The sequence below is a fragment of the Colossoma macropomum genome, unplaced genomic scaffold (genome assembly GCF_904425465.1).
Source record: "Colossoma macropomum unplaced genomic scaffold, Colossoma_macropomum, whole genome shotgun sequence".
NCBI lineage: Eukaryota > Metazoa > Chordata > Actinopteri > Characiformes > Serrasalmidae > Colossoma > Colossoma macropomum.
In genome coordinates, this window is record NW_023494880.1 from 4,888 (window position 1) to 16,922 (window position 12,035).

The window sequence follows — 12,035 nt, forward strand, 5'->3', positions numbered from 1 at the left end:
CTTACGACACTTTCAGCTCACAGACACTCCAGACTAACGATTTCTAAAAAAGGAATCTGAGGTGCAACTTCTTTTCAAGATCTCTATAAGCAAAAAATGACAAGATTTTTCAGGCACCAGGTAAATTTTTGATCATAAATTAGCCAAATTCATAAAGATATCAAATTTCTGGCATATCTGAGTAGCTACGTGGCAGTCTCATGAGAATAGTTCACAGAATATCACAGAAATGATACACAACTAGTTGTAAAATTACAGTAAATATTTTACAGCATCATTACTGTAAATGTGATACAGAATTTCACTGTAAAATCAGAGAAATGATACTCAACTAGTTGTAAAATTACAGTGATACTATAAAAACTTTTACAATGTTACTATTGCACTGCAGCTCAGTAATTACTGAGATACTGTGAATTCACTTAACGTTCTGTCCAATATCTTTAATTATTCGTCAGTTAATTAAATGTCAGCAATTTATCGTAAATAATTCTTGTAAATTCACTCAAATACTATTACAAGCAATATGAAATTACAGCAGCATTTAAAAAAAGAAAAAACTCATTAAGAGTTTAATATGTGCTTTTCTTTTCAAACAACAGTTGAACTCACACTAGCAATGACAATCTTTAACTTCACAATAATACAATTAATAATAATAATAATAATAATAAATATTTATTAGTATTATTACCAAAAATAGTGATTAAATTATTGTTCATAAAAATGTTCAATGTTTATGTACATAAAACAAAGATTAAAGTAGGTGTACAGACATGTACATACACAATACATCAGTTTCCTTCTGAAGATTATCTTTTCTGCTCTGAGGTTCCTCCTTCTGTTTAAACTCACTTTAACTGATCTATAACACTGTATGACTGATCTAGTACAGTATCAGCAACACCAGAGTCAGTTTATATTAGACCTGTAAGGTCTTACATACATTTAAAGCTCACAGTCTTATGGAGGTTATAAACAAGATGCAGGACAATAATCCAGCAGTGACCTACAGTCAGTGCTGACCTTTTAGAGCCCACAGGCTGTTGTGTGCTCGCTATCTGGGACAATTCATTATTAAATATAAAATATTCACTGTGTTATGATCTGTTCAGAACGTGAGCTCCACTGCCTCAGATTTGCATAATCTAATGTGTGGGTGGGTCTTTTGAGCAACTTGGCCCCCTTAACCTGTTTTGTAAATTAAATATGAGAGTGTGAAGAACCTTTTAAAGAAATAATGAACTTTCACATAATATGAAGGTTCTTTACCACTTTAAGGGCTCATCCTAGAACCTTTAGATTATGTTGCGGTTCTTTATACCTGTAAAATATCATTCACACTCATTCATCTCATTTATAACAACGGTTCTCTGAAGAAACATCTTTTCCTTAAACATCTTTAGGGACACAAGCATGGTTCTTGTGTGGCATCATGTGGAGAACCCTTTCTGGAACCTTTATTTTTTACTGTAACAGAGCAGACTGTACCACTCAGTTTACTGAACTGATTCTTTTAAACTAAATTAACCCCAATTCCAGGGTCATTTAGAAATCACAAATCTGCCACTAGAGGTCAGTGTGTCTGGGTTTAACTGAGTTTTATCCTGATAGAGACGCTCAGCCTGTTCCAGTGTTACACTCACAATTCTGTGCACCTGTTTGAGGACAGATGTGCCGTTTCTGTTAACTGTTTGTGTGTTCTATTTCTAGAACATGCTAAAGTACACTGAGCAGGACCACACACTACACACACACACACTACACACACACACACACACTACACACACACACACTACACACACACACACTACACACACACACACACACTAAACACATACAGAGCACACACTAAACACACTGAACACACTAAACACATACAGAGCACACACTAAACACACTAAACACACTAAACACACTACAAACACTAAACACATACAGAGCACACACTAAACACACTACAAACACTAAAGACACACTAAACACATACAGAGCACACACTAAACACACTAAACACACTACAAACACTAAACACATACAGAGCACACACTAAACACACTACAAACACTAAAGACACACTAAACACATACAGAGCACACACTAAACACACACTGAACACACTAAACACACACTAAACACATACAGAGCACACACTAAACACACTACAAACACTAAACACATACAGAACACACTAAACACACTAAACACATACAGAGCACACACTAAACACACTACAAACACTAAACACATACAGAGCACACACTAAACACACTGAACACACTAAACACATACAGAGCATACACTAAACACACTAAACACACTACAAACACTAAACACATACAGAGCACACACTAAACACACTGAACACACTAAACACATACAGAGCACACACTAAACACACTACAAACACTAAAGACACACTAAACACATACAGAGCACACACTAAACACACACTGAACACACTAAACACATACAGAGCACACACTAAACACACACTGAACACACTAAACACATACAGAGCACACACTAAACACACTGAACACACTAAACACATACAGAGCACACACTAAACACACTAAACACACTAAACACATACAGAGCACACACTAAACACACTGAACACACTAAACACATACAGAGCACACACTAAACACACTGAACACACTAAACACATACAGAGCACACACTAAACACACTAAACACACTAAACACATACAGAGCACACACTAAACACACTACAAACACTAAACACATACAGAACACACACTAAACACACTGAACACACTAAACACATACAGAGCACACACTAAACACACTAAACACACTAAACACATACAGAACACACTCTAAACACACTGAACACACTAAACACACACAGAGCACACACTAAACACACTGAACACACTAAACACATACAGAACACACACTAAACACACTGAACACACTAAACACATACAGAGCACACACTAAACACACTAAACACACTAAACACATACAGAACACACTCTAAACACACACTGAACACACTAAACACACACAGAGCACACACTAAACACACTGAACACACTAAACACATACAGAGCACACACTAAACACACTAAACACACTAAACACACTACAAACACTAAACACATACAGAGCACACACTAAACACACTACAAACACTAAAGACACACTAAACACATACAGAGCACACACTAAACACACTAAACACACTACAAACACTAAACACATACAGAGCACACACTAAACACACTACAAACACTAAAGACACACTAAACACATACAGAGCACACACTAAACACACACTGAACACACTAAACACACACTAAACACATACAGAGCACACACTAAACACACTACAAACACTAAACACATACAGAACACACTAAACACACTAAACACATACAGAGCACACACTAAACACACTACAAACACTAAACACATACAGAGCACACACTAAACACACTGAACACACTAAACACATACAGAGCATACACTAAACACACTAAACACACTACAAACACTAAACACATACAGAGCACACACTAAACACACTGAACACACTAAACACATACAGAGCACACACTAAACACACTACAAACACTAAAGACACACTAAACACATACAGAGCACACACTAAACACACACTGAACACACTAAACACATACAGAGCACACACTAAACACACACTGAACACACTAAACACATACAGAGCACACACTAAACACACTGAACACACTAAACACATACAGAGCACACACAAAACCACACTAAACACACTAAACACATACAGAGCACACACTAAACACACTGAACACACTAAACACATACAGAGCACACACTAAACACACTGAACACACTAAACACATACAGAGCACACACTAAACACACTAAACACACTAAACACATACAGAGCACACACTAAACACACTACAAACACTAAACACATACAGAACACACACTAAACACACTGAACACACTAAACACATACAGAGCACACACTAAACACACTAAACACACTAAACACATACAGAACACACACTAAACACACTGAACACACTAAACACATACAGAGCACACACTAAACACACTGAACACACTAAACACATACAGAACACACACTAAACACACTGAACACACTAAACACATACAGAGCACACACTAAACACACTAAACACACTAAACACATACAGAACACACTCTAAACACACTGAACACACTAAACACACACAGAGCACACACTAAACACACTGAACACACTAAACACATACAGAACACACACTGAACACACTAAACACATACAGAGCACACACTGAACACACTAAACACACACAGAGCACACACTAAACATATTAAACACATCCTTACTCCAGCTCCACAGTGAAGCAGTACTGGGTGAAGTCTAAGTCCCACAGTTCATCACACTGATGATGTTCTACTCCTGATATCATGGAAGAACATTAACACTGTGACGATGCTCGTAGCTCCCTGTCACACTAACACACATCTGCACTCTCGTGATGTTAACAATCGCTTCCACACATTAGATAAACTCAGAAACACATCACGTTAGTGTGCACTTCAGCACTTCAGCACTTTAGCAGAACCACAAACTGACAGTGTGAACTTTAGAACAGGCTGATGGTTTTTACTGTGTAGCAAACACTGGCTGAAACTTTACTCCAAGCTGAGTATTTACCTAACTTATCAACAACCCAAAAGTTAAGGGCCTTTTGGCTCCAGCGAGTCTGGAGTTGAAAGTGCAAATCTGTCGACTTAACACTCCCAACTCCAACCTCAGTCAAATTTATGGCTAAATTAAGGACGAGCACCCCTCTCCCTCAACCCAGGGGGCAACAGAACACCTCCCTGGAATTTGGCCACATGGCTCTCCAAAGTCCTGTGGACAACTTTATCTTTAAGTAACAGAAAGTACATTTCTAAGGTATATGTCCACTCCAAACTGCAACCATTCGTTAGAATTCTTTTTAACTAAACTAGACATACCAAGAACGGAACTGATACGACAATCTGGACTGCAAATTTAAACTTTCTAAATTCCCTAAGGATCTCAAGCATGGACCCACAGCACCCCCAAGGGGTGAAAATGACTGTTGCTCACAAAGGACCCCAGGAAAACTCATTGATATGCATGTTTAACTATCAATCTTATCTAATTTGCGAGTGATGATGCTTGTTTTTGTGTACTCAGTTACTTAAAGTGTGCATTCTCCTTTCTTTTACCAGACGTTAAGAATGTGTGGGATAACTGTCTGAAAGTTACTGAAATAACCATTTAAAGTAGTGGTTTTAGAACACTAAGTATGCACCTAGGTTTTCTTTTCACTTATTGTATTTAGCCTTCTATTTTACTCTTCTCTTTTACTTAATTTTTGTTCTTTTAAAATAATGATTTTACTGTGTTGAAATTTCCTGCAATGAAAAGACCCAAGGATCACCTATAGGATTGTTTCTGCCTTTACCATAGTTGTTTTCAGATAATGTGGGTAGAAACTGCATGTTGATACCTCAATGTCCTGTTCGTCTGTTGTGGATTTTAAGAACTTAATTGAATGATCTGAAATGGTTTGTTTAATCAAATTAAAACTTTTGAGACCTAGAGGAAACAAAGAAGGGAGTTTCCCTGGGAAGGCGCTCACAGAGAAACCACCACCAATCAGAATCGAGAACTAGGAATAGCTAATTACCCGTTAGGTAAGAGAACCTATCAACACCTTCGCTCCACCCCCGAAGGGAGGGGCCAACAGCCGGGTAAAACCGGCGCGCACGCCAGTTCCAGTTAGTTTGAACTCGTGTTCCAGAGAAGAAGGAGAAACTTCCACAAGTCTGTGCCAACTGCGGTTAGAAAGAAAGTTTAGAAGTTTAGAACGCTTAGATCAGATCTGGATATTTTGTCGTCTGTGTAGTTTGTCTTTTGTTTATACCTTTAAGTTTAACCCAACCTTAGAGAGGAAAGTGAAGATTTCTTTACATGGCCAAGTAAGGAATTTCTTCAAGTTTCAGCTCTGACAAAGATAGGTAGTTAATTCAGGGTAGCAGCCTCGAAATTTGACTGCACTTCCCCAGCCGACTGTGAGTCGAGGTAGCCCGTTACGCCAAGAACCAAGATTCCCTTCGAGCCCCACCTCAATCTGCAGGCAGATTGACCACGAAGGGCCACCTCGTTGCAAGCTCCATCCTCAAGCAGCCCTACGAAGAAGCCCAGAGACTCTGAAGCCCAGCCAGAGCCGCGCCTCGACCGGCGAACTGAATCCTAGCAAGAAGACTGCCCTGGTTCCAAGCTTCATCCTCGGGTAGGCAAGATGCCAAAGCCGGTCGTCAACTGCAGCGCGTTGCCTGTGCGAAGTCCAACCAAGACTCCAGGGCCAGCGAAGGAAAGCCCAGTGTATGAGCTCCAGCCGGTCCTCAAGCGACCCATCTCGGAGGACCCATAGTCCTGTCTCCCGACTTCAAAGTAAGGCTGACTATCTTTCATTTGTGCCGTCAAGGTTCGATAAGAATTCTCTTTTAGATATATGTTAGTTGAGGTTAAGTTGCCCTGTATGTCCTTTGTCCTTAAGTTTTGAGTTGCTTTCCCAAGGAGCGCCCTCAGCCACCTTTTCATACCATTTTAAACTGTGAAATAAGTTACGTTTCCTGAGCCGTTCCCTTGTTTTGTTTATTTCTTTTCTTTTGTTTATTAACCAAGTTCTCCAGTTGTAGTGTCATATTTAGCCAATAAAGTTCACTTTTGATTGAAGCATCCTCAGGACGAGTGTCTGTCTCTGCCCTGCATTGGTCTGTAGACTTTAAACTAAATCCAAGTTACTCTGACTTCCTCTTTAAGTTTAAGGAATAATAATCATATTCATAATCAGATTAAAATTACAATAACCGTTACAACTGATAGTTTAGACAAAACTGTAACTGAAGCTCATCTCCAGATCAGATATCTGAATATTTGACTCTTAGCTCCTCACCTTCTACCATGAAGTCCATCAGTCAAGCTTTAATTAAAGACACTTTTAGTAAGTTTTCAACAGTGTTGAGTATCATGAAAAATATTTTTCACTGTGTCACCCACAAAATACTGTATATAAATTTCTTTCTAAGCAAGAATGAATGTTATATGACAAAATAACAGGTACTGTGACTTGCAATGTTTCAATTTATGAAATATTTTATCTTAATTTCAACAATCAACAGAATCAATCTAACATAAAAACCATGACATACAGTTTGCAGTTACTTATTCAACTGAAGTTTAGTAACTTATTCAACAACACAATATCAGTTCAGCAGTTTTTGGGAGAATGAACGTAACTGATATAACTGGATGTGGCTTTGCTAATTTTGGCTCTTGGCTGAAACAGACGTTATATATTTGTCTTAATTTCTAGCAAAGATCACTATCAAATTATAGACCCATCTCGAATCTCCCCTTTATATCTAAGATTCTGGAAAAAGTTGTAGCAAAACAATTAAGCTCCTATTTGCACAGGAATCAAATACACAAAAAATTTCAGTCTGGTTTTAGGCCACATCATGGTACAGAGACAGCACTAGTAACAATTGTAAATGATCTATTATTATTCTCTGACCAAGATCACGTGTCCTTGTTAGTCTTCCTCGATCTTAGTGCGGCATTTGACACAATAGACCATGCTATCTTACTAGACAGACTAGAAAACCTTGTAGGGGTAACAGGAACAGCTCTTTCTTGGTTCAGGTCCTACCTCACTGATCGGTATCAGTTTGTTAATTTAAACGGTGAATCATCTGTTCTCACAAAAGTAAAGTATGGTGTTCCACAAGGCTCTGTTTTAGGACCTGTATTATTCACTTTATATATGCTACCACTGGGCACCATTATCAGTAAACACGGCATAAACTTCCACTGCTATGCTGATGACACAATACAGTTATATTTAGCAAGCAAACCAGATGATAAAATTAAACTTGGCAAGATTGAGGACTGTATAAAAGACATAAAAGACTGGAGGTCGATTAACTTTCTCCTTCTAAACTCAGATAAAACAGAGGTTCTGCTTCTTGGTCCAAAAGCAGCTAAAAACAAACTGTCTAATTTAACACTTAAACTTAACAATTTCTCAGCTGCTCAAGCTCATCTGTAAAAAGCCTTGGTGTCATTATAGACCCTGATCTGTCCTTCGACGCACATATAACTAATATTACTAGAACAGCCTTCCTGCATCTCCGCAATATTGCTAAATTGAGAAATGCATTCTCTCTACAGGATGCAGAAAAGTTAGTTCATGCATTTATTACTTCAAGCCTAGATTACTGTAATGCCCTGCTGGCTGGATGTCCCAGCAAAAGCGTTAACAAGCTTCAGCTGGTCCAGAACACTGCAGCCAGAGTTCTTACAAGAACCAGAAAGTTTGACCATATCAGCCCAGTTTTATCAACCTTACACTGGTTGCCAGTTAAATTTCACATTGATTATAAAATTCTACCACTGACCTATAAAGCTGTAAATGGACTCGCCCCTCAGTACCTGAGTGAACTTCTCTCTCACTATGAACCATCCCGCCTACTTAGATCACAAGGTGCTGCTCACTATTAGTACCTAGAATTAATAAAGTTACGTCAGGGGGGAGAGCTTTCTCATACAAAGCCCCCCAGCTTTGGAATAGTCTTCCTGTTAATGTTCGGGACTCAGACACAGCCTCAGTGTTTAAGTCTAGGCTAAAAACTTACTTGTATAGTCGAGCCTTTGGTAATTAGTTTTCCCTGTCAGTTCTAGACCTGCCAGAGTCTCTGCTGCTCTGCTAACACTTTAGTCTGTAATCAGTCGCCCGTTACGGAACTGACGCCCATTACAGAACTGACTCTCAGTTCTGTCAGTCACTCATTACAGAACTGACTCTCTGTGTGTTTCTTTTCTTTGCCGGGTTGAACAGCTGCCCATCCTGTGCATCTGATGCTGCTGCCTCTTCTGCCTTGATCGGGTGCCACTGCTCGCCAGCCCTCTGGACCGGCTTGACCACCATTGAGCTTCTTGCTGTACAACGCCGTGCAAACCTCACCCTCACAACCTGACCCTACTGATGCTGCCACTGCTGCTGCATAAATTAAACTATTCAAATTAATCATTTGCTCCCCCTCTTTCCCTGTTTTTGTACTATAATACTTTATACTAACACTGTTTGCTCTCCGGTGTCGACCAGAGGAGGATGGGTTCCCCTTCTGAGTCCTGGTTCCTCTCAAGGTTTCTTCCTGTTTCTCTTAGGGAGTTTTTCCTTGCCACTGTCGCCACTGGCGACGCTCATGGGGGCTCGGACCCGGATTTCTTTCTGTAATGCTGATTTCCTTGTAAAGCTGTTTTGTGACAACACCTGTTGTAAAAAGCGCTATATAAATAAACGTTGCTTGCTTGCTTGTTAGCTTTCCTCAAACCCTTCGTCATGTTCTAAGAAGATTTGTTTAAGTTCTGTAAGGCAGTCAGTACTTAAGCAGCTTTTTGAGCTGCTGCATTTGTACTTCCACTCTTCTTTTTCAGAACTGAGGTTTGTACTTTTTCATTATTTCACTGCGGTAACAGAACTTTTTTAAGAGGATGGGTTCAGAATTCTCCACATCTCTGGCAGTTTTGTACCTATTAAGTGGACTGAGCCCACCCCAGACCATCATGAAGCTTCAGAGAAGATCTTCAGCTCAGAGCACTGCTGTTCTTATTCTGTCTGCAGCTGAGAAACAGACAGCAGGTCAGACAGATGATGCCTGTCTGAGTAACAGGAAGTGAAAGTAGGAATTTGGACACGTCCTTATAAAGTCGTGTGTCATTCTGTAGTTTCGCATCCATATTATCAGCTCTGGGGCTGAACTGTTTTCCTCTGTGGGGAAAATTAATGGCATTTTTGAAAATTGCTGTTATCTCCCTTTTGGAAAGACAAAAATATTCTACTGTACATTTTGTCCTGCGTACATTTTTTCTTGGAATGAAACATGAGGTCGTTTAGCAGATTAAATATGAATATCGATATAAACATGCTACAAGCAAGCTTATCCTGCTGTGCACTGAGGTGACGTCACATAAAAGTAAGTCTACTATTTAACCTTATCACTGTGGTATGGACCACTCTACCAAACCGCACTCCCACACTAAAAACAATAACGTTTTCAGAGCTGAGATATTTACAATAGATTGTTATGACCTATTCAAACTCATGACAATAGAAATATTAAACAATATATAAAAAACACATTATTTACAGGGTACTTTCTATTGGGAGGAGTCTGTCCCAAACCATAACCCCTAAATTTACACTTGTCAAAATAATATTAAATTTTTTTCCTCAGTATTTTTTTTTTAAGGTTAGCTTATACAACCTTGTAATTAAGAGTATCTGAGAGAATTAAATTTGTACAGAAAAAAAAAAATAAACATTCTCTGCTGCTCTGCAGGTGACGCTCTGCTGACCCCACACTGGGCACACACTGTAAAAACATTATCGTCAGTTTAAAATTACTTCTGGTGGTAACAAGTAAGTTAACTAGTTTTATGTAACTTAAAAATACTTTTTAAAGCAGTGTCATTTTTTTGAGTTTTTTTGAGTTGAATAAAACTAGTTCATTAACTTGTTACACTTTTTTACAGTGTCAGGTAGAAAACAGAAAAATGTGCAGAGCAAGCATGGGGATCCATTTATATAAAAATACTAATATGTGGCTCCCCTTTGTGGGAGGTAATGATGCATCTCTGAAAACATTTTGAAGAACATTTTTTAAACTCTTTTATAATTTTTTTTGTCTTTTTTGCATTTAGTGAATACATTCCAACCCTTAGACCAAATAGACAAGAAATTCATCATCTTATGATAGCCTAATCTATCATGAAAGACAAAAATATTGTGTAGTCTAATCCCAGCATTTTACGAAAAAAACTCTCAGACGTGATGAGGTGTTTGATTTCAGAGCTGAAACCAGAGCAGTACACACCAGTGCTAAACAAAATCTTACTGCACTGAATACAACTGCACTGAATACAACAACATTTTAAACCCTATTCTACAACCCTGTTTCCAAAAAGGCTGTGACACTGTGCAAAATGTAAATAAAAACAAAATGCAATGATGTGCAAATCATGTAAACCCTATATTAAATTGAAAGTAGTACAGAGAGAACATATCAAATGTTGAAGCTGAGCATCATGTTCCAAAACATTGGCTCTGTAAGTGTTTGTGAACTTAGGAGACACTGCTGTAGTTTTGAAAGTGAAATGTTTTATCATTCTTGCTTGAGACAGGATTGCAGCTGCTCAACAGTTCTGGAAACTGAGTTATTAATGATCAGAGTGTTGTTGGTAGGGGTCGAAGCATTTCAGATGGAGGAGTGCTATGGAACGGGGTTCACACAGTCAATTCCACTCTTCTTAAAGTGAAAATGCCTTCATTATAACATGGCTATGAACAACAAATCTCTCAATGTGTTCATAATGCTTCATAATGCCATTCAAAGTCACTAAACTATAGATGCTTTGAAGGGTAAGATGAAAAAATATGTGTGTTCCTGAGGCTGTTTCACCTTATTTATTTTTATGTCTGCATGACACACTATAAACATAATATCCCTTACACAATTTCCACCATCAAAACCTAAAAAAAAAAAAACTAAATGAAATATATCCTTTGAGGACCAGGTGAAAAACTTCAGAGGGAGATTTAAAAAGGGGAATTTAGATGCAGGAATGCATCCAATTTTCAAACAATAACAAATAGAAACCAAATGTGTCACTGTCATTCTTTATTGTACAACCCCATTTCCAAGAAAGTTGGGATGCTCTGCAGAATGTAAATAAAAATAGGATGCAATGATATGCAAATCATGTAAACCATATTTTAAAGGAAAATACTACAAAGACAACATATAAAAATGTTAAAATTTTTTATTTTTTAAAAATATATGCCCATTTTGAATTTGATTCCAAAAACACATTCCAAAAAAGTTGGGACGGGGGCCTGTTTACCACTGTGTTTCATCACCTCTTCTTCTAACAGCACTCTGTAAGT